Genomic DNA, 21,314 nt, shown 5'->3' with positions numbered 1-21,314 from the left:
AGAGAAACCTTTTATATGTGGTCAATGTGGGAAGAGTTTTGGTCATTCTAGCGATCTGACAGTGCACCAGAGAAGACACACAGGAGAGAAACCCTATAGCTGTGATCAATGTGCAAAGTTTTTTTTTACATCTGGCAACCTGAAGGTACACCGGAGAACACACACAGGAGATAAACCTTATAGATGTGATCAATGTGGGAAGAGTTTTACTCAGTCAACCAACCTGATATCACACCAGAGAACACACACAGGAGATAAACCTTATAGCTGTGGTCAATGTGGGAAGAGTTTTGTTACATCTAGCAGTCTGACTATACACCAGAGAACACACACAGGAGAGAAACCTTATAGCTGTAATCAATGTGGGAAGAGTTTTGTTACATCTGGGCAGCTGACTGTACACCAGAGAAAACACACATAATAGAAATCTTATAGCTGTAATCAATGTGGGAAGAGTTTTACTCAGTCAAACAACACCAGAGAACACACACAGGAGAGAAACCTCTTAGCTGTGACCAGAGATAATCTGATAAAAGATCTCTGATCAAATATCAGAAAATACATACATTAAGGAGTTGTTTCATGATATCAATGAATTAATGTCACAATGTAGAATGTTTTAACATTGTAGTAGGAGTATTTTAATGATGTTCTACCTTATCGTTTGCCCTGTTCTATTGATTTCAACATGATATGGATATTAGCCTCAGGGGGAAAATCCAGGCTCTGAATTGGAAAAGTACTATTTATGAGATTTAACAAAAATTGACTAACAAACCAGTGATCTAACCAGGGATGTACACATTACTCCCAGATTCCGTGTGGTTTTTGAGCTGTTAGTTTTAACAGGACGTGCAACCTCATCTCCCTCCTCTCGGCACAATTGATTTCAACATGATATCTATGAGTGATGACAAATAAGTGTTGCGTTCCTTTGTTTAGTGACCCCTAAATTTAAATGCATCACTCCAAAATGTAGCTGACTATTCTGCAGGTTGTCCTCTAACCAGTGAGGTAAAAGATATCTCCCATTTCCATGTGTTTTTTTAGTTGTGTTAGTTTCAACAGAACATACAACCTGATTTCCCCCCTAATTGATATCAGTGATTTATTGCTACTTGTCAAAACAACAGCGTTTTTGCTGCTTGTGCAGTTTATAAGGTGCTTGTTTTAAAAAATATATATGATTATTGTGGCAGATGTTTGTGTATATAGCACATTTTACTTTTAGGTTTTGAATATATCACAAACTGTTTCTGCATATTGGTTATTTGGACACGTTAAAACTGTGTTTTGACATTGGGGCTATCCCACCTAGCAAAATGTCATTGAAAATAAGACTATGCCCAACGTCCAATATACTTTCGGTTTTATTTGAAAGTGAAAGTTGAAAAGATGTCTTTTGTCAGTGACTTGAAAACGACTTAATTTCAACATACTTGCAGCCTATACACATGGACGCAGTATGATAAATTGGTTTATAATCAATTTTATTAACAATCCTACATCACTCCAGCATTTCTTTACAACATCCAAATGCTAATTGTCTTTATTCCACTACTGAAGAAGCATGACTCATCACCTCATATTTCAAACATTCAGCCTGACAAAAGATACATGTTTTATTATTCCATGCCTCACCATTAAGGTAATTATTGCCAATACATATTAACAAAGGGGTATACATTTGCTTTTGATATTTCATATTTACAATTCATGTAACATTTAGTCATAATTATTTATGAAACAAACTGACAATTTATGGGTACAATTATATTGAAATTGTTATCCTGCTTTTAGAATATCAGGGTTCGTTCTCAGATGTGCCAACCCAAATGTATGACATTGGGGACTGGGCCCGATCCAATAACATGCCTATCGAGTGAACCCTGAAAAGAGAGAGAGAAGTAAGGTGGAAAGTTACCACGGATATTGGGATTTCGCAGGAGTTTGCTCTTGAAATCAGACATGACTAATACAATTAGATTTGAGTTTCTTTTTTTGGGGGGGGGGGTTTACTGCACGTTTTTCCGTGAGATGAGTTTTGTTTGGGCTCGTTCCAAGGGGACGAGAGTTCTAGAAGCTAGTGCGTTTTAGGAAGACGAGAGTTCTAGAAGCTAGTTAGTTTTAGGGTTCTATTGAAAGAAAAAGGATTTAAAAAATAATATTATTGTATATTATTATTTAGAAATGTGTTTTTTCTTGTTTTTCATTGTTGACAGCCAGTAGACACCATGTTTATATTGTAGAAGGTGAAGCATTGTAGTTGATTATAATGTGAAATGGAAATTGTTTTCTGTTGGTGGTGAGCAAACTTGTCCAACAAAAATATAGGATATATTTGTTGTCTAAAGGGGAAGGTGTTACAGGCTTTGGTTTTTCCATTTATGTTTTGAGGTTGGACTTTAACACGTATAGCTCGTTAGCAAGTATAGCTCGTTAGCACGTAGGGCGCACCAATTGGTGTCACCTCGTTAATCAGTATGTGTTACACCTGTGCTGGATTGTCCATCTCGTTAGTGGGAAGGTGTTTCACCTGAGCTGGTCCAGGTTCTATTTAAGAGTGTCTGGCCCAGTGCTCCAGTTGTCTTGATAGATGTGGAGAGTCAACACCTTTAGTTGTGCCACCTTTTTGGTGTGCTTCCTGTCTTTAAGTTTGGTGTGAGTTTTTCTTTTGTTTGCCTCTTCTTGGGCAGATTTAGTGGGTCTCATGGTTGGTGTCTTTTGTGTCCCAGTTGTTGTTACTAGTCAACTTCCAGTGGACACCCCCATAGTGTCTTTCAGAGCCCCTCCTAAATAACAAGCCTATATTTTGGGTTGGATATTGCATCCAATTAATATTTTAATCAATGGAATTTCCTTAATGTTCATTAGTCTTTCAGTTGTTAGTCTTCTGTTGTGTACTAAATATTGTTGTTTATTTTCATTTTTGTTCTTCCTGTGAAGCCATTGTGTTGCATCCATGTCTGAAATGTGCTGTATAAATAAAGCTTAATTTGATTTTAACAAATGAACCCAATGACCAATCAACAGACTCTTGGTCCCTCTTAGTATGAAAAACAGCATCACTTTTCCAGCCTGCTGAAGGAGTGGTAAACACCACCCCCGGCTCTACCAAGAGCTTGAGGTGGTCTCCCACAGCTCTGCTTATGTCATGTTCTGTGGCCTTGCTGTTCCATTTCTTGACTGCCCCTGCAACACAAAAATAAACACATTTAGTCATATTATATAAAACATTAAAAGTAATGGATATGGAGCATCTATGGCAGGGGTGTCAAACTCATTCCACAGAGGGCCTAGTGTCTGCAGGTTTTTGGTTTTTCCTTTCAATAAAGCCCTAGACAACCAGGTGTGGGGAGTTCCTAACTAATTAGTGATGTTAATTCATCAATCAAGTACAAGGGAGGAGCGAAAACCCGCAGACACTTGGCCCCCCGTGGAATGAGTTTGACACCTGTGATCTATGGCCTCAGTTACACCTGGCACCTAAATGTGACTTCTGTCATCCGATCACTCCAAGCTGCATTAGGTTCCGATCTACCAGGATGGGCATTGTGTTCGGAATTTGAGTCTGGCCAAATATCCATAAGCAATGGAAAGAGATGTGGGTAAAAGTACATTTGACACAAATTACCTTTATCAAAGAACAAATGTGTGTGCCTGAGGGGAAATTAACTTTCATACAGCCAAAAGTTGTGAGAAATTACACCAATATCAGTGGACAATTTGCACTAATGTAAATTAACATGGATGACGGAACATATTACCTTTTGCTTATGTGATGAACTGCTAAGGGGACATAAATATTTACCATCTAAACCATGTGTGACCTCTCACCTCTCTGGCTGTAGAAGTGTTCTTCCTAACCAGTCCCTCAACAGCTCTCTGACTGAGCTCCACCCTCACTGGGTCTTCAGAGGAGAGGAAGGCTGAGGAGGGATGGAAGGATGACTGGATCAGTCAGTCAATAAAGTGTAGAGCTGCTGTCTATGCTGTGACAAAATCACTATTTTAGTAGTTCATTAAAGTAAATAAGGCTTTATGACTGCTGAATACCAACTATCAATCACTTAGATCATGTATTTTCATGTAGAGATACATCCTTGGGACGTCCCTAGCCCGTTGAAGTTGACATTTAAAAGGGTTAAGGTTAGGGTTTAGGGTAGGAATATCCCAACGATCCCAGATAGCATTGACCATTGTGCCTTCTTCTGTCTCTTTTACATAGCAGGTGATGAGTTCTGACTTCTGTACTTTTAAATATTAAATATCCTTATTATGTGAAATTGAATGAAACAATAATGTATGTTGATGCTAATATGATGTACAATATTTCATGATGTTTCTATATGATAATAGCGTAATATATTTAATTTGCCATATACTATTTTTTAACAGTTTCACTAATACATTTTTTATTAACTTAATTATTATGATTCAACGTCAGTTCACGGTCTCACCTCATACTGTATTGGAGCAGCAGCAGCTGACTGCCCAGTTCAACGTCAGTTCACGGTCTCACCTCATACTGTATTGGAGCAGCAGCAGCTGACTGCCCGGTTCAACATCAGTTCACCGTCTCACCTCATACTGTATTGGAGCAGCAGCAGCTGACTTCCCGGTTCAACGTCAGTTCACCGTCTCACCTCATACTGTATTGGAGCAGCAGCAGCTGACTGCCCGGTTCAACATCAGTTCACGTCTCACCTCATACTGTATTGGAGCAGCAGCAGCTGACTGCCCGGTTCAACATCAGTTCACCGTCTCACCTCATACTGTATTGGAGCAGCAGCAGCTGACTTGATCGTTGATGCTAATCAGCATGTTTGAATCTGAGAGTAAATAGAGCCGGACTGCAACTCTAAAAATGAAGGGTTCAACTGGAGTTGTTCTCAGATCCCCTAAGAACCGTAGGGTTCTTGGTCGATGAAAAACAGCCCCAAAAGGTTCTTCAAAGAACTTGTTAGAAGGTGGGTTCATCGAGGAACCTCCGTTGTTGCTGGACTTTTTCCAGGAACTTCGCAATTACAACTGAAAACGATGGTGGCAAGTTTGGATGCGACAACAGTTAAGAGAGGTAAGTTGGGTTGATGTTTGGCTCTGAATATGTCTCTAAATAATTTAAATAGTAATATAACATACTAATGATGAATAACGAAGACAATTCTGGTTGTCTGTGAATAGCTTCCATAACGTTACTATAGTTAATTACCGTAAATACTAGAAAGCCGGGTTTGACCGTCGGCGTTGTATGAGCTACAGTACAGTACCGTCATCTAGCTAGATAACGTTATGTCCTAACTAGGCAGAACTAGGTTTGGATTATTTCCCTGAACTATATTCTTTCCCATATATTGTATATCGTTTCCATAAAGCCAACATGGCTTTACACTCATTAACGTAAGTCTCCAACCTAGAGCAGTTCTCACTTTTGTGATAATGAACTAGCTAACGTTAACTAACTAACTAACTAAAGACGGTGACCTGTCCAGACGAGATGTTACAACGAACTGAATCGTCAATGGAGGTCTTCCTCTTTATATAGCCTGCTACAGCATGCAATACTATTAACTCACAAGGGGGCATAACGTTACATGGACAATACTATCCCATTTTGGAAACGTTACATGGACAATACTATCCCATTGTCACGTTCCTGACCTTCTTTCCTTTGTTTAGTCTTTGTTTAGTTGGTCAGGACGTGAGCTGGGTGGGTGTAGTCTATGTTATGTGTCTCATTGGTTTAGGTGTGTCTGATTTGCCTGATATGGTTCTCAATCAGAGGCAGGTGTTTTACGTTGTCTCTGATTGGGAACAATATTTAGGTAGGCTGTGTTCACTGTTTGTTTGTGGGTGATTGTTCCTGTTCGTGCGTTCATGTTTTTATGTTCTCAAGTTCAGGACTGTAGCGTCGTTGTTTTTTTAATGTTTATTGTTTTTGTTCGTGTTTAAAAGTATTCAAATAAATATGGATACATACCACGCTGCGTTTTGGTCCGATCCTTGCTCCTCCTCAGACGAGGAGGATTACGACGTTCGTTACAGAATCACCCACCAAACCAGGACCAAGCAGCGTGGTAAAAAGCAGCAGCAGCGATGTCAAGACTCCTGGACGTGGGAGGAAATCCTAGACGGGAGAGGACCCTGGGCACAGCCAGGGGAATATCGCCGTCCCAAGGCAGAGCTGGAGGCAGCGAAAGCAGAAAGGCGGCGTTTTGAGGAGCTAGCTCGGCAGCAGAATGAGGATCTGGGTTACACTACTTGGGAGGAAATAGACAGGTGGTCGGTCGACCCAGGGAGAGTGCCGGAGCCCGCCTGGGATTCTATGGAGCAATGTGCGGAGGGATACCGGCGAATGGAGGCAGCACGGCGACACGGTAGGAAGCCCGAGAGACAGCCCAAAAACTTTCTTGGGGGGGGGGCACTTGGAGCAGTCGGCGAAGTTGAGGGGTGAGTCTGAGATTATCGAGGAGTTATTGGACCGATTGGAGGAGAGTGAACGGAGGGGAGATTATGAGACATTCGAGGAGTTGTTGACGAAATTGGAGGAGAGTGAAGAGAGAGAGCTGTTGGTTTGGCAGAGTATGCATGGCATTCGCCCTGAGGAGCGTGTTAGCTGTCCGATGCCACCTGTGTCAGTTCCTCGTACTCAGCCTGAAACTTGTGTTAAAGTTCTGGAAGATTTGATGCCGGCTATACACACCAGGTCTCCAGTACACCTTCACAACCCGGTGTGTCATGTTCCTACTTCTTGCACTCATCCTGAGGTGCGTGTTCTCAGCCCGGTACCACCAGTACCGGTACCACGCACCAGGCCTATAGTGCACCTCGACAGTCCAATATGCCCTGTTCCTCTTCCCCACACTCGCCCTGAGGTGCGTGTCCTCGGCCCAGTACCACCAGTTCTAACACCACGCACCAAGCTTCCTGTGCGTCTCCAGAGTCCAGTACGCCCTGTTCCTCCTCCCCGCACTAGCCCTGAGATGCGTGTCCCCAGCCCGGTACCACCAGTTCCGGCACCACGCACCAGGCCTACTGTGCGCATCAGCCGGCCAGAGTCTGCCGTCTGCCCAGCGCCGTCTGCGCTGTCCGCCTGCCCAGCACCGTCTGAGCTACCCGTCTGCCCAGCGTCGCCTGCGCTGCCCGTCTGCCAAGCACCATCTGAGCTGTCCGTCTGCCCAGCACCGCCTGCGCTGCCCGTCTGCCCAGCGCCGTCTGAGCCGCCCGTCTGTCCTGAGCCGTCAAAGCCGCCCGTCTGTCCTGAGCCGTCAAAGCCGCCCGTCTGTCCTGAGCCACTAGAGCCGTCCGTCAGTCAGGAGCCACCAGAGCCGCCTGCCAGTCAGGAGTTGCCAGTGCCGCCCGCCAGTCAGGACCTGCCAGAGCCGCCAGTCAGCCAGGAGCTGCCAGAGCCGCCAGTCAGCCAGGAGCTGCCAGAGCCGCCAATCAGCCAGGACCTGCCAGAGTCGCCAGTCAGCCAGGACCTGCCAGAGTCGCCAGTCAGCCAGAGTCGCCAGTCAGCCAGGACCTGCCGGAGTCGCCAGTCAGCCAGGACCTGCCGGAGTCGCCAGTCAGCCAGGACCTGCCGGAGCCGCCCGCCAGTCAGGAGCCGCCCGCCAGTCATGAGCCGCCCGCCAGTCATGAGCCGCCCTCCAGTCATGAGCCGCCCTCCAGTCATGAGCCGCCCTCCAGTCATGAGCCGCCATTCAGTCCGGAGCCGCCCCTCAGTCCGGAGCCGCCCCTCAGTCCGGAGCCGCCCCTCAGTCCGGAGCTGCCCCTCTGTCCAGAGGCGCCCATCAGTACAGTGGGGTTATTTTGGTGGGTCGTCATTAGGAGGAGGCCACGGAAGCGGGGATTAACGATGGTGGAGTGGGGGCCACGTCCAGCGCCAGAGTCACCACCGTGGAGAGACGCCCACCCAGACCCTCCCCTATAGGTTCAGGTTTTGCGGCCGGAGTCCGCACCTTGACAGGGGGGTACTGTCACGTTATTTCCTTTTTTTAAAGGAAATAACGTTTTGTTTTTTTTTATTAAAAAGAAATCAATTTTTTTTTTTTTTTTGTTTAGTTGGTCAGGACGTGAGCTGGGTGGGTGTAGTCTATGTTATGTGTCTCATTGGTTTAGGTGTGTCTGATTTGCCTGATATGGTTCTCAATCAGAGGCAGGTGTTTTACGAGCTATGAGGCATGTACTGAAGTCGCTAAGCGGTATAATTCCAAGCAGTCACTTCATCAGCAGCACGTGACCAATGACGTCTGAAGAATCATTTCGTCGAACACCTGATTGGTTTGGTGTTGGGCTTGTTCGACATTGCAGCCGACAGTGCAGGTGGCTGCTGACTGCTGACTGACTAATTTACAAATCACCTTGCATCATAAAAAACTACTCATTGTTATTTATAAATCAGTCAGCTAGTCACCGTTTACCCACAACGCAGAATGGATTTGATGCTCTCGAACACGTTCAGTGGTTTAATATATGACATAATGGCTACGCTGCTAGCGTGTGACTTCATCTATAAAATGTGGCTGTTCTAAATTCTGTGTCGCTCAAAGCCTTGAGTAATGAACCTATTTTTTTTGACACAATTGGCTGGAAAGAGCCAATGATTCAGGAAGCTTTGTTTCCCCATCACTACTTTTCAGCATGTTTTCTGTGAATTAGACTACGGGAGTTTTGTAACTTTTTCTCCGGTAACGTTAGTTGGTCTCGCTGACCATAACCGTGCTGGTTGGCTACGCTGGTTAGGCTAATAGCTAGTTGGCTAAATAGCCAACGTTAGCTGGTTGGCTAACTGCATATAGATAACTGCATATAGCTAACGTTAGCTGGCTGGCTAAGATAACTGCATATAGCTAATGTTAGCTGGCTGGCTAGATAACTGCATATAGCTAACGTTGGCTGGCTGGCTAAGATAACTGCATATAGCTAATGTAATCTCGCTGGCTAAGATATCTGCATATAGCTAACGTTAGCTGACTGGCTAAGATAACTGCATATAGCTAACATTAGCTGGCTGGCTAAGAGAACTGCATATAGCTAACATTCTTTGATATTTGGTTAGATGGCATTATGTATTTACAAAACTGTGGTTTACTTTAATCACTCAAGTCATGAGTGTAAATTATTGGTTTAATTTAAAGTTATACATTTTAAGTTATTTCTGTTGTAGTATACATCATAGGGAATAGGCTGGTCCTCCATATTACTTCACACCTGACTTTGGCATTCTTCTAAATTCTGATTGGTTTAATGTAATATCTCCAAAAATAGAACTGTGAGGTGTTATTTTGCATTGGAAATGTTATAATATTTTATTTGATATTTTATAAACAATACAAAACATACACATACAAACAACATCATAGAAACATTAACTACATCACACCTGCCCAGACCCACTAGAACACACCTCCATCTCCATTAACTACATCACACCTGCCCAGACCCACTGCAACACACCTCCATCTCCATTAACTACATCACACCTGCCCAGACCCACTAGAACACACCCCCATCTCCATTAACTACATCACACCTGCCCAGACCCACTAGAACACACCTCCATCTCCATTAACTACATCACACCTGCCCAGACCCACTGGAACACAGCCAGCGCATTCATCAGCACCATTTTTTCCCTCTCTCTTGCCAACTCACTTTCAACTTTTAGATAATAAACCATTTGACCTTTCTATTGAATTAACAACAGAGGATTGGTTGATTTCCAGGTTTAATTAAGTATAATATTTAAGATGATTTATGAGAAAAGTATCGTCCAACTCTGTGGTATCTCACTGCACCCTCAAATGCCATGTTTTGAAATATACAGACAGACAGATTAAAAGTAATTTTACATTGTATAACTGTACTTCTGACAGCCAACTTTCTAACTCCGCCCATAACTTTATGACATCATAACATTCCCTGAAGGATTATTGAGTCATTGCTAGTTTTACACTGAAGACATGACTCTGTGGTTATGCTGTAGAATTTGTGAATTTTGTCTCTTGTATAATAAGGGACTATTATTTGTACCAACATCAGAGGCCACAGACTTTGATGCAGTTAAAGACTTCCAAAAGTGTTTCCGCAGTTTAAGATCAACTGAGTTTTTTTAATGGTGTTTCTCCCTGTGCACCTGCCAAGGTGAATCCTTTGAACGAGACAAGTTACCAGACAGGTCATATTGCTAATGTTCTTCCCAATAATAACCTGAATGACAATTAACTTGTTGTGGTGATGGCGTCCTATTCGATGACGTCGTCCATCGGGATTGCCCAAAAAAGAAGACGCTCTGGATTGATCACTGGAGTCAGATGTGAAGGAGGAGGTTGATCATCAGGAGTCAGATGTGAAGGAGGAGGTTGATCATCAGGAGTCAGATGTGAAGGAGGAGGTTGATCATCAGGAGTCAGATGTGAAGGAGGAGGTTGATCATCAAGGATTGTGGCTGGACTGGCGTTTCCACTTCCAGCTTGGTCATATATTTTGATACATTGAATGTTGATACTGTGAAACTATGTTATATATTTGTACCTCCTGTTTCATGAAGTGATGTCACTAAGTACTGCCCTTATATATACAATGCATTCGGAAAGCATTCAGACCCCTTCACTTTTCCCACATTTTGTTACGTTACAGCCTTATTCTAAAATTGATTCAATCATTTTTTTCCCTCATCAATCTACACAATACCCAATAATAACATCACAATACCCCATAATGACAAAGCAAAAACAGGTAAATGAAAATTTTTGATTTTCTTTAAAAAACAAGGACATTTCTAAGTGACCCCAAACTTTTGAATGGTAGTGTACATCTACATGATATATTGTTACACCATGTAGGAGCAGTATAGACCTAGTCTGTTCATTATATACATCTACATGATGTATTGTTACACCATGTAGGAGCAGTATAGACCTAGTCTGTTCATTATATACATCTATATGATGTATTGTTACACCATGTAGGAGCAGTATAGACCTAGTCTGTTCATTATATACATCTACATGATGTATTGTTACACCATGTAGGAGCAGTATGGAACTACAGTAGCTTGCTAATTATTTAGATTTAGTTTGAGTTAATGAAACTGCCTTAAATGTGCTGTAGTAAACATGTTTTATTCTCACTAATCAATCAACACATTCCTGTCTTTGTATGTCTCAATATATTAGTATTATTTAATTAAATTCATTTAAAAGAATCTTTGTCTGAAAATAAAATATGATCCTCAACTGCGTTTCCCCTCCAGTCAGCAGACGGCGATGTGCGTCTTTCAGGCGATGCTGCCAGCGTGACGTATAATCTAGTGGACGGTTCTTCAGAAACAGCTCGTCAACCACCTCGGTAGCTTGCTAGCCAACATAGCCGAAAGATTCAAGCTATTTATACACTTTCGGTGTATATTAGCTACTGTGTTTTAGACACACTTCTGTCGTATCAACTTGTTAACCTATTTAATGTAATATTACGTTATTTTTTATTAGTCAGCTCTAGTAGCTGGCTGGTTAAATTAGCACTAGCCTAGTCGCTAATGATAGCTAGCTAGCTAACATCCCCGAACATGAGGTCAGTAAGCTTCTCCCCTCCTGCTAAAGAAGAGGCGGTCTGCTGGACGGGGAAAGAGGGTCTGTGGCAGAACATTGTTGTGAAAGAGGAGAAGGAAGGTGAGGCTGTTACATTGAAAGAAGAAGAGAAAGAAGTTTCAGTGAAAGTAGAGGAAGAGGAGGATGCCGTTTTTGGTGTAAAAGAGGAGGAGGGGGAGATTACTGTCACATTGGAGGAAGAAGACAAGGTTGGAGATCCGTTTAACCCCAGTAAGTACCGTCTCTGCAGTCGTTGAACCAATATGCAGTAAAGGGGTTCTACACTTTCATGTTGTTCTGTAGGAATGGCTGAAGCTACACTGTAACGTGTAGAACATCAAGAGTGGACCATCAACAAAACGTTAACAATTTATCAAATGCATCCAATGACAATGCCTGAAATACTGTAGTCCTCAATATCTCTTATTAGATTAGCCCAATATGTAGGCTTAAAGGGGCAATCAGCAGTTGTTACATCCATTTTGGGACTTATACATTAATGGTATGTACCCATCTGTTTCTTGAAGAATTCACTTATAAATGCCTCATGAGCTTAGTTCAACTGTCGTACCCCATCAGAACTCAAAATATAAGCTTTTTTTTACTCCAATATTTATCAGTAAATGTAAACAAACACTATATCCTCAAAACATGATTAATTGATTTAATTGAGTCTCAAGCATTTCTAAAACATAACATTTCCATTTAATCCTTAAAAAAAAATCTAATTTAGAACAAGTAATGTAACAAAATGTGTAAAAAGGGAAAGCAGTCTGAACTTAATGAATGCACTAGGGCCCCAACTAAAAAAATCTTGGGTCAACCAAGAATCGTCTTTTCTTTCTACCAACTGATTGGTAGAAATGTTATAACGTGTATTTTTCCATATATAGACACACCCCATGTGTTTTAATTAAATCAACTATATGTACTGAACTGGTCTGATGCTTTAAGCATGCTGTTTGATTAAATAATTGAGACACACAAATGACTTGAGGGAGCCAGAGATCAAGATAGCCTAACCATCAGAAAAAAACTCTTCCTCCTCCCGCTGCTGCTGGCCTTCGTAAATTCTGATGTTATGCTCCTAAAGTTTCTGATAATAGGCTACACCAGCAGTCGGCAACCTTTTCCATTCCACCCATCCTTTGGGTTCCTTTTGTCAAACTCCAAGCAGGCTGTCATGTGTCTTACTGAGGAGTGGCTTCCGTCTGGCCACTCTACCATAAAGGCCTGATTGTTGGAGTGCTGCAGAGATGGTTGTCCTTCTGAAAAGTTCTCCCATCTCCACAGAGGAACTCTGGAGCGCTGTCAGAGTGACCATCAGGTTTTTGGTCACCTCCCTGACCAAGGCCCTTCTCCCCCAATCGCTCAGTTTGGCCGGGTGACCAGCTCTAGGAAGAGTATTCCGTTTAAAAATGATGGAGGTCACTGTGTTCTTGGGGACCTTCAATGCTGCAGAATTTTTTGGGTAGCCTTCCCTGTGCCTCGACATAATCCTGTCTTGGAGCTCTACGGACAGTTCCTTCGACCTCATGGCTTGGTTTTTGCTCTGACATGCACTGTCAACTGTGGGACCATATATAGACAGGTGTGTGTGTGCCTTCCAAATCATGTCCAATCAATTGAATTTACCACAGGTGGACTTCGAACAAGTTGTAGATACATCTCAAGGATTATTAATGGAAACAAGATGCACCTGAAAGCAATTTCAAGTCTCATAGAAAGGGGTCTGAATACTTCTGAATACACCCCTCTGAAACAAGATAGCCTAACCATAAGAAAAATCTCTTCCTTAGCCTACTCCTCCCGCTGCTGCTTGCCTTCGTAAATTCTGATGTTATGCTCCTAAAGTTTCTGATAATAGGCTACACCAGCAGTCGTTATGCTCCTATAGTTTCTGGTAATAGGCTACACCAGCAGTCATTATGCTACTATTTTTTAAAGTGGCTAGTGATACATTTTTGATCAATTTCCATCAAATCCATTATTAAAGTGAGCTGGAGTTGAGTCAGTATGTTGGCAGCAGCCACTCAATGTTAGTGGTGGCTGTTTAACAGTCTGATGGCCTTGAGATAGAAGCTGTTTTTCAGTCTCTCGGACCCTGCTTTGATGCACCTGTACTGACCTCGCCTTCTGGATGATAGCGGGATGAACAGGCAGTGGCTTTGGTGGTTGTTGTCCTTGGGGGCTCGGGTGGTTGTTGTCCTATGGCCTTCCTGTGACATCGGGTGGTGTAGGTGTCCTGGGGGGCAGGTAGTTTGCCCCCAGTGATGCGTTGTGCAGACCTATAGGCCTAATAGGCAACACCAGCAGTCGTTATGCTCCTGTAGTTTCTGGTAATAGGCTACACCAGCAGTCGTTATGCTCCTATAGTTTCTGGTAATAGGCTACACCAGCAGTCGTTATGCTCCTATAGTTTCTGGTAATAGGCTACACCAGCAGTCGTTATGCTCCTGAAGTTTCTGATAATAGTCTACACCAGCAGTCGTTATGCTCCTATAGTTTCTGGTAATAGGCTACACCAGCAGTCGTTATGCTCCTATAGTTTCTGGTAATAGGCTACACCAGCAGTCGTTATGCTCCTATAGTTTCTGGTAATAGGCTACACCAGCAGTCGTTATGCTCCTATAGTTTCTGGTAATAGGCTACACCAGCAGTCGTTATGCTCCTGTGGTTTCTGGTAATAGGCTACACCAGCAGTCGTTATGCTCCTATAGTTTCTGGTAATAGGCTACACCAGCAGTCGTTATGCCCCTATAGTTTCTGGTAATAGGCTACACCAGCAGTCGTTATGCTCCTATAGTTTCTGGTAATAGGCTACACCAGCAGTCGTTATGCTCCTATAGTTTCTGGTAATAGGCTACACCAGCAGTCGTTATGCTCCTATAGTTTCTGGTAATGGGCTACACCAGCAGTCGTTATGCTCCTATAGTTTCTGGTAATAGGCTACACCAGCAGTCGTTATGCTCCTATAGTTTCTGGTAATGGGCTACACCAGCAGTCGCTATGCTCCTATAGTTTCTGGTAATAGGCTACACCAGCAGTCGTTATGCTCCTATAGTTTCTGGTAATGGGCTACACCAGCAGTCGTTATGCTCCTGTAGTTTCTGGTAATGGGCTACACCAGCAGTCGTTATGCTCCTGTAGTTTCTGGTAATGGGCTACACCAGCAGTCGTTATGCTCCTGTAGTTTCTGGTAATGGGCTACACCAGCAGTCGTTATGCTCCTGTAGTTTCTGGTAATGGGCTACACCAGCAGTCGTTATGCTCCTGTAGTTTCTGGTAATGGGCTACACCAGCAGTCGTTATGCTCCTGTAGTTTCTGGTAATGGGCTACACCAGCAGTCGTTATGCTCCTGTAGTTTCTGGTAATGGGCTACACCAGCAGTCGTTATGCTCCTGTAGTTTCTGGTAATGGGCTACACCAGCAGTCGTTATGCTCCTGTAGTTTCTGGTAATGGGCTACACCAGCAGTCGTTATGCTCCTGTAGTTTCTGGTAATGGGCTACACCAGCAGTCGTTATGCTCCTGTAGTTTCTGGTAATGGGCTACACCAGCAGTCGGCAACCTTTTCCATTTGGTGCCAAGTTATCTGACCATTTCTACTGATCTGGTGCCAGCTAGGATTTTCATATTCACATTTTATTGGAACAGTTTCATTTATAATAGTAATAGACTATTATAATTATTATCTCAACATCATTCTCTGTGGTTAATCTACATTCTATTTAAATGAAAATTATGAAGAAACATTTGTATTGCCCTTGCTAAGTAAAAAAAAAAAAAAACTACATAAAGCTAAAAAATGCTAACATTGCAGCCTGCATGTATAAAATATCCTGATAAATAAATATCATATAAATCTCATTGGCTACACATGTCCTGTCTGCAACGAGCTGGAAACATTGGATCAACTATCAACTGGGTCGGCCCAAAACTCTAGATAGCAAGCTTGCAACATTGTATAAAATATTCTGGGCCCTCAGTTTCCCCTGCCAGTGAGTTCTCGACCGACACAGCTGTAGGCTATTTGTGAAAGGGATAAGAAGTAATCAGGTGTTTTAACATTTCCACTGGATCAGCACATTACGTTTTTCCCTTTCGTGCCGAGTGGTTATCGAAAGGGTGAGAGCTGGAAATATTTTACGAAAATACTTTGAGGAACTATTGTCATTCGCTATTGATTTTGATTAGACTTTGTTTACTTGCTGTTTGAGGTGAATAAAACATTACTTTGAGAAGCTCCACAACTCATTAGTGGTGGTGCGTTAAGACAATCAGAAATACTATCAGACATCCCCAAATGGGCACATTTATAGGCCTACATTTGCGCTCAGGCCAGGAAGACTAGTCTTACTTCTATATGCGTAATTGGGTGTGTGTCCTTACTCAATATTGACAGGAGTGTTTCAAACAAAATACAATTAATGAATTGAAAAATCTTGCGAAGTAAGGTCTGGGTGGTCTGCCAGGGGCCGTTTCATTTAGTATCTGTTTGGGTCGGCATGGGGAATGATTGTATTTTCCCATAGACTGAAAGGGAGTGTAACTTTATGACTGGATTCGGACTAAACTTTGAACATTGAGATATTAAAGACATGATAGATCAGACGCAGAGTATATAAAGGAGTGAGATCTGTAGAAATACAGAGTGGCTGTGGAATGTGCTGGTTGGACGGGAGGAGATCACAGGATTGCTATAGGGGAAGCAGATGGACATCTGTGGATTAGGTGAAGGAAGGGTTGAGGTCAGGTCACATCCCCTGAAGGGAGTAATAAGGGTTTAGTATCCTGTTACCCTCTTCTTGTCGACCCAGAAGATTTAAGGATTGGAGAGAAAGAGGAGTGTCCAAAGTGGGGTGTATATACTTGTGATGGTGAGAACATGTTTTTGTCTGAACTACAGCTGTAACGACCCTTTGGGAAGAATTCAACTTGGTTAAGCTTCTCTAGTGTCCGTGAGTTATTTACTCTGAAAAATTAGAACCTAACACTATAATTACTGTTCCCTGAAGGAGGGAAACGAGGTGCAACACCTGTTTGGCCCCACTCCTTCCTGGGTCGGTGAAGAGCGGTATTAAATTTAAGGAATAAACCCGAGCTAGGCTTGAATTTAATAGTATGTTGTACCTAGTTTCCCTTCTTCAGGGAACAGTCGTTATAGTCATAACGTTACGCTTGTCATATGATGAACTTCAACTTAAATAAGGGATCTTGCTGTCGGACAGTATTTTTGTATTCTGAAATGCACTTGAACTACGTATCATTTAGTGGCTCCTTATGTTACGCTGGGAAAAAAGTTTTCATGGGCACAGAAATGCTAAGTCATTTCAGAGTTTGCTATATCCAATGTTTTTTAAATGAGTTTCCTTGCAATCCAAGATGGCGTAGCAGTATGACGTGTTTGTTGTTGTAAATGTTATGTATTTTTTGTCACTTTTTGCATATATTGCTAAATATTTCAATCTCTTTTTCCATGTTTAAATTAAATATACCTTCCGGCAACCCGCCTCACCCAATGTGATACGGATCTGCTATTTTTTAGACCTTATAGCCAGAACCTAGCCATCAGAACCTAGCCATCAGAACCTAGCCATCAGAAGCTAACCAGCTAATGAGCTACTAGCTATTTAGTCATTGTTAGCCACTGCTAGCGGCCTTTACCTTTTTAGCTCAGACACCAGCCGCTTTTAGCCAGTCTGCACAGCGCAATATCAACCCTGAGCATATCGGACTGTTTTTCTCCACTACATCACTGTATTCCTGCCATAAGCTCAGGACCATTACACCGGATAATCACAGCTAGCTAGCTGCCACTGAGTGGCCCAGCCCCGAAGCTAGCCTTGAGCCAGGCCCATCTCCCAGCCTGCTCAGCGGACCCTATGATCACTCGGCTACACAGCTGATGCATCCCAGTCTCTTCACTAAGACAACTAGAAGCCACTACATCACCGGATTCCTGCCATAAGTTCTGGACCTTTGCACCGGAGTGGCTATAGTCACTAACGCCCTTGTCCCGAAGATAGCACCAGTTAGCCTCGAGCCAGGTGCATCTCCCGGCTAGCAAACAAAATTACTCCAGCTACAATACCTCTTTTGCCAATTGGCCTGGACCCTTTGTCAACAAGGAGCCCCGCCGATCCATCACGACTGGTCTGCCGACGTAATTCCGTCCGATGTGCCCTCAACCGGCCTTTGCCAGACGTCGGTGACGCCCTTGTCCCGAAGCTAGCGCCAGTTAGCCTCGAGCTAGGCGCATCTCCCGGCTAGCGTAGTAACGACTACCTAGCGGCTTCCCTGTTTCATATATTCCTGTTCACTGGACCCTATGATCACTTGGCTTCATAGCTGATGCTGCTGGATTGTTCATTAATCACGTGTCTCCATTTTGTTTATCTGTCGGCCCCAGCCTCATTCTCAGGCCCTGTGTGTAGTTAACTTCTCTAGGGTATGTGGGACGCTAACGTCCTACTTGGCCAAAATCCAGAAAAAATGTGGCACGCAAAATTCAAATATATTACTATAAAAATCAATCTTTCATGACATCACACATGAAAGACACCAAATTAAAGCTACACATGTTGTGAATCCAGCCAACATGTCTGATTTCAAAAAGGATTTACGGGTAACGCACACCAAACAATTATGTTAGCTCAGTACATAGCCACAGAAAAACACAGCCATTTTCCCAGCAAAAGATAGTAGTAACAAAATCCAGAAATAGAGATAAAATTAATCACTAACCTTTGAACATCTTCATCAGATGACACCCATATGACATCATGTTACACAATACATTTATGTTTTGTTCGATAATGTGCATATTTATATCCACAAATCTCGGTTTACATTGGCGCCATTTTCAGAAATGCCTCCAAAATGTCCGGAGTAATTACAGAGAGCCACGTCAAATAACAGAAATACTCATCATAAACTTTGATGAAAGATACATGTTTTACATATAATTAAAGATTCACTGGTTCCTAATGCAACCGCTGTGTCAGATTTTTTTGAAACTTTAGGAAAAAGCATACCATGCAATAATCTGAGACGGCGCTCAGAAATACACAACATTTCTCCGCCATGTTGGAGTCAACAGAAATACGAAATTACATCATAAATATTCCCTTACATTTGATCTTTCATCAGAATGCAGTGCCAGGAATCCTAGTTCCACAATAAATCGTTGTTTTGTTCGATAATGTCCATTACTAGTGTCCAATTAGCTAATTTTGCTAGCACGTTTAGTTCACGTGTCCAAACGCTGGCTCCGGTCCAGGCGAACTCGGACGAAAACTTCAAAAAGTTATATTCCAGGTCGAATAAACTGGTCAAACTTAGTAGAGAATCAATCTTCAGGATGTTGTTATCATTTATATCCAATAAGGTTCCAACCGGAGAATTCTTTTCAGTCTCTATAAGTAATGGAACGCAAGACGATATAATGAGGAAAGCGCGTGACCAGGAACTGGCAATCTGCCAGACCACTGACTCATTCCCTTCCCATCCGGCCCCACAACACAGCATAAGCTTCATTCCACGTTCTACTGACTGTTGACATCTAGTGGAAGGCGTATTAAGTGCAAACAGATCCATATATTACAGGGAATTGAATAGGCGATGACTTTAACAACAACCACTCTCAGAATTTTCCCTTCCTGTTTGGATTTTTTCTCAGGTTTTTGCCTGCCATATGAGTTCTGTTATACTCACAGACATCATTCAAACAGTTTTAGAAACTTCAGAGTGTTTTCTATCCAATAGTAATAATAATATGCATATATTAGCATGTGGGACAGAGTAGGAGGCAGTTCAGTATGGGCACGAAATTCATCCAAAAGTGAAAATGCTGCCCCCTATACCAAATAAGTTAACTGACCCTCTCTGCCCATTCATTGCCATTTTACCTGTTGTCTTAGCTGATTAACTGTTGTTGTCTTAGCCGTTGTTGTCTTAGCTAGCTATCCCAATCAACACCTGTGATTACTTTATGCCTCGCTTTGTCTCTCTCTAATGTCAACATGCCTTGTATACTGTTGTTTAGGGTAGTTATCATTGTTTTATTTTACTGCAGAGCCCCTAGTCCCACTCAACATGGCTCAGAGAGCTCTTTTGTCCCACCTCCCACACATGCGGTGACCTCACCTATCATAACTAGTGCCTCCAGAGATGCAACCTCTCTTATCGTCACTCAATGCCTAGGTTTACCTCCACTGTACTCGCACACTACCATATCCCTGTCTGTACATTATGCCTTGAATCTATCCTACCACGCCCAGAAATCTGCTCCTTTCATTCTCTGTTCCCAACGCACTAGACGACCAGTTCTGATAGCCTTTAGCCGTACCCTCATCCTACTCCTCTGTTCCTCGGGTGATGTAGAGGTTAACCCAGGCCCTGCGTGTCTCCAGGCACTCTCATTTGTTGACTTCTGTAATCAAAAAAGCCTTGGTTTCATGCATATTTAGCACACTCAGCCAACCTTAATGTCCTTGCCGTGTCTGAATCCTGGCTTAGGAAGGCAACCAAAAATTCTGAAATTTCTATCCTCGACCACAACATTTTCCTTCAAGATAGAACTGTCAAAAAGAGAGGAGTTGTAATCTACTGCAGAGTTCTGTCATACTTTCCAGGTCCATGCCCAAACAGCTTCTAATTTTAAAAATGAATCTCTCCAGAAAATCGTCTCTCACTGTTGCCGCCTGTTAGACCCCAATCAGCTCCCAGCTGTGCCCTGGACACCATATGTGAATTGATTGCACCCCCCCCCCCCCCCCCCCATCTATCTTCAGAGTTCGTTCTATTAGGTGACCTAAACTGCGATATGCTTAACACCCCAGCCATCCTACAATCCAAGCTAGATGCCCTCAATCTCACACAAATTATCAAGGAACCCACCAGGTACAACCCTAAATCCGTAAACATGGGCATCCTCATAGATATTATCCTGACCAACTTGCCCTCCAAATACACCTCTGCTGTTTTCAATCAGGATCTCAGCGATCGTTGCCTGCATCCGTTATGGGTCCGCGGTCAAACGATCACCCCTCATCACTGTCAAACGCTCCCTAAAACACTTCTGCAAGCAGGTCTTTCTAATCGACCTGGCCCGGGTATCCTGGAAGGATTTTGACCGCATCCCGTCAGTAGAGGATGCCTGGTTGTTCTTTTAAAAGTAATTTCCTCACCATCTTAAATAAGCATGCCCCTTTCAAAAAATGTAGAACTAAGAACAGATATAGCCCTTGGTTCACTCCAGACCTGACTGCCCTCGACCAGCACAAAAACATCCTGTGGCGTACTGCACTAGCATCGAATAGTCCACGCGATATGCATCTTTTCAGAGAAGTCCGGAACCAATACACACAGTCAGTTAAGAAAGCAAAGGCTAGCTTTTTCAAACAGAAATTTGCATCCTGTAGCACCTCATCCCAGCTGCCCACTGCACTGAGGCTAGGAAACACTGTCACCACCGATAACTCCACGATAATCAAGAATTTCAATAAGCATTTCTCTACGGCTGGCCATACACTCTTAAATAGAACCTGGACCAGCTGGCTACCCCAACCCCGGCCAACAGCTCCGCACCCCCGCAGCTACTTGCCCAAGCCTCCCCAGCTTCTCCTTCACCCAAATCCAGATAGCTGATGTTCTGAAAGAGCTACAAAACCTGGACCCATACAAAACAGCTGGGCTAGAAAATCTGGACCCTCTCTTTCT

The 21,314-nt window shown here is 43.1% G+C and overlaps 1 pseudogene; it reads left to right on the top strand.

The window, feature by feature from the left end:
* The window catches only part of LOC120032757, a 42,364-nt pseudogene that overhangs the window by 6,061 nt on the left and 14,989 nt on the right, over positions 1-21,314 (top strand).

Source organism: Salvelinus namaycush, chromosome 39, assembly GCF_016432855.1.
Source record: "Salvelinus namaycush isolate Seneca chromosome 39, SaNama_1.0, whole genome shotgun sequence".
Taxonomy (NCBI): Eukaryota; Metazoa; Chordata; class Actinopteri; order Salmoniformes; family Salmonidae; genus Salvelinus; species Salvelinus namaycush.
Note: the sequence above shows the minus strand (reverse complement) of the source record. Positions and strands in the feature narration are given on the sequence as shown.